General features: G+C 41.9%; 1 pseudogene; it reads right to left on the bottom strand.

Annotated features, from left to right (window-relative positions):
- Positions 1-2,517: 2,517 nt before the first annotated feature.
- On the bottom strand, positions 2,518-3,329 carry LOC118616521 (annotated as a pseudogene).
- Positions 3,330-3,564: the final 235 nt, after the last annotated feature.

Genomic DNA, 3,564 nt, shown 5'->3' with positions numbered 1-3,564 from the left:
CTCTCTCTCTTCCTCTCTCTCCTTCCCACTCTATCTGTGCAAAAAATGGAAAAAAAGTGTCCTCGGGTAGGATAAAAAAAATAAATGTTCTATAAATTTAATGACTTTTTAAAAATCCGTTTAAACTATTGCCCTGGCTGGTTTGGCTCAGCGGTTAGAGAGTTGGTCTGCGGTCCAGAGAGACCCGGGTTCGGTTCCCACTAAGGGAACGTACCCCAGTTGCAGTTTGTCCCCGGCCCTGGTTGGGTTGTGTGGGTGGCAACCACTTTATGTGTCCCTTTCACGTCATGTTTCTCTCTCTCCCTCCCACTCTATCTGATCAAAAAACGAAAAAATGTCCTCGGGTGAGGATAAAAATAAATAAATATCTGTTTAAACTATCAAATACTGGAGGAGATATGTTGAATATATCTACTATGAAACAAATCTATCAACACGTCCTTGTAGATCTGTTAATTTTTGCTTTTATTTACTCTTTAAAGCTGTGTTATTGGGTGCTTCTATTTTATTTTATTTTATCTATTTATTATTATTATTATTTTTTTAATCCTCACCCAAGGATATTTTTCCATTTTTTTTGTTCAGATAGAGTGAGAAGGAGAGAGAGAGGGAAAGAGAAAGAAACATCGATATGAGAGAGACACATCGACTAGTTGCCTCTCGCACGATCCCAACCAGGGCCAGGGATGAACTGCAACTGAGGTACATGCGCTTGACTGGAATCAAACCTGGGACTCATTGGTCTGTGGGCCAACACTCTAACCACTGAGCCAAACCGACCAGGGCAGGTGCTTCTAGTTTAAATTGTTATATCTTCCTGGTTAATTGATCATTTTACTATTTGTTAATGGTCTTAAAAGTTATTTGAGCCCTGGCCAGTTTGCTCAGCGGTTAGAGTGTCGGCCTGCGGTCCGGAGAGACCCGGGTTCGGTTCCTGCTAAGGGCGCGTACCTTGGTTGCAGTTTGTCTCCGGCCCTGGTTGGTTGTGCGGGTGGCAGCCACTCGATGTGTCCCTTTCACATCGATGTTTCTCACTCTCTCTCTCTCTTCCTCTCCTTCCCTCCCACTCTATCTGAACAAAAAATGGAAAAATGTCCTCGGGTGAGGATTAAAAAAAAAAAAGTTATTTGGTCTACTAGCAAAATGGTTAAATCAGTTTTCTTTTAGTTAGAATTTATATTATATATTTATATTCTTTGACTTTTAGTCTTTGTGTGTTCTTATTTTTAGGTATATCTACTATAACCAGCACAAAGTCAGATTTACGTGTTTTTTAAAAAAATCTTTTTTTCAATTGATTTTGTTTTAGAGAGAGAGAAGGGAGAGAGAGATAGAAACATCCATGTGAGGGAGAAACACTGATCGGCTTCCTCCTGCACGCCCCCTACTGGGGATCAAGCCTGCAACCCTGGGCATGTACCCTGTCTGGGAAATGAACTGGGACCTCTTAGTCCCTGGGAGGACACTCAATCCACTGAGCCACACCGGCTGGGCTAGGTTTTTGTTTTAATCCAATCTGACAATCGAGCTTTTAGTTAGAGAACTTGGTACATTTATATTTAGAGCAATTACTAATATATTTTGTTTGGTTTGGTTTGGTTTGGTTTTCTATTGTTCTGTTTTTCTGTTTCTTTTCCCTTTTTCTCACCTTATTATGGATTGATTGAGCTATTTTTGTCTTTTATTTTTATTTTTCATTTTCCTCCTTCTGCTCATTTGGGATATGAGAAAAAGGGAAGTCAAGGATGACTCCAATGATTTTGGCCTAAGCAACAGGAAGAATGGAATTGCCATTCACTAAGTTCACATTTGGGCATTTTAAGTATGATGACTTAGACAATCAAGTAGAGATGTCATATAGGCAGCAGGATGTGCAAACCTGAAGTTCAGGGGGAGGTCTAAATCAGAGATTAAAAATTTGTAATTTTATTAGTATCTAAATTATATTTCAAACAGACTAGATAAGATTGCAAAGGTTGTGGATGAAGTTGGAGACCCAGGGACCAAATCTTGGAACACTCCAATGTTAAGAGGAAGGAGGCTGAGGAGCAACCAGGACAAGAGCAGACTGAGGAGTGGATAGTGATATGGAAGCCAAAACCAGGAGAACATGGTTTTGGAATAAAGAAAATGTTTCAAGGAGAAGTGTTTCTGGTTACAATTTGTTTTAGGGTCATTCTAACTCCTTACTTTTGTGCCAGTTTATTTAGGAATTTTCTGTAACCCAGACCAGGGCACATTTACCTGTTTTTCATTAACATTGTTAACCAAATAGAAATATAATTCTGTTAGTTCTTCTATAGATCTACTTAAACCTTGAAACATGAGATTGTCCAAAAGTGACACGAGATCACCCATCACTGTTAAGTTAAAGACCTGAATATCTGGGAACTGCAGAGCCTTAAATTCCTACAAGTCACTGATCCACACATCCCTCTTGCCAGTCGCCTCCATGCAAAGTAGCCTGGTCTTGCAGCATATCTGTGCACCAAAAAGTTGACTTAGAAAGATCCAGCTCTAGTCCTCACTGTCACTCCCAGAATCACTCAATTGCAAGTCATTTCTGAGGGTGTTCACGAGCTGGTTGCTTCCCTGTGGCCGGCTGGTTCCATTGGCAATGGCTGGCCTGCTGTCTTAGGGCTGCTGGTGTGAGGGCTGTGGAGGAGATACCGGTCCACTGTCCTTTCCTCTGCTCTGGAGCTGTCCTAGCTTCCCGAGGAGCTCTTGGAGTCTGAGGAGCTGCTCCCACTGCTGCTGCTCATCTGCTCGATAATGTCAGCTTCGGCCCTCAGCTCTCTTTTTATGTCATCCAGCTGAGGTTCAGGTGAAAGGTTATCTTTTAAGGGGGAAGTTTTGGATCCAACTGGAGGCTTCGTTGGCGCTCTGAATGGCATAGGTGGTGGGGCGGTTGGGGGCTGTGATGGCTGTGGGGGATGAGTGGGCTGTTGTTCCATTCGGGCTTGGGTTTTACTGCTCCTCTCAGCCCTTGTTTTCTTGACCTGGATGCTGCTACTGAGCTTTTCCAGCACATATTCGCCAGTGTCTTTGGTAATAATAAGCACACAGTCTTTCTGATAATGCCGTTCCCCTTGAACACAGTCATTCGTTGTGTGGATCCAGGGATATGTGGCAATGTAATTGTGACTTAATTTCCTTTACCAACATGAAGCTCTTCTTCACAGGAGGTATCTATAGATGCGGGCTTAAAATCATAGTGAATGGTGTGGAAGAAGAGTCGCGGTCGCTTAGCAGCTCTGCCCTACCCGCAGGCACTGTTCCTTGTGGGCCAGCAGCGGGTTCGTGGTCCGGTTCATGGCCCCGCATCAGCCTTGTGCCCAGACTCTCATTTAGGAACTTTAAAGTTAAAAATTATATTTAACCTAGCATTTTAATTGTCGTAGTTAGGAGGTTTTTCAGAAATTTAAATCCATACAATGACAAAAGTGGAAATTCTGATGGCCCTTTTTAATGTTATAAAGATCCTAACATGATAGTTTAAGTATCTAGTGACTGAGAGAAATACATACCAAAAGTATAATTTAAATTTAGATAATTTGTATATTT

This window comes from Molossus molossus, unplaced genomic scaffold, assembly GCF_014108415.1.
Source record: "Molossus molossus isolate mMolMol1 unplaced genomic scaffold, mMolMol1.p scaffold_m16_p_4, whole genome shotgun sequence".
Taxonomy (NCBI): Eukaryota; Metazoa; Chordata; class Mammalia; order Chiroptera; family Molossidae; genus Molossus; species Molossus molossus.
Note: the sequence above shows the minus strand (reverse complement) of the source record. Positions and strands in the feature narration are given on the sequence as shown.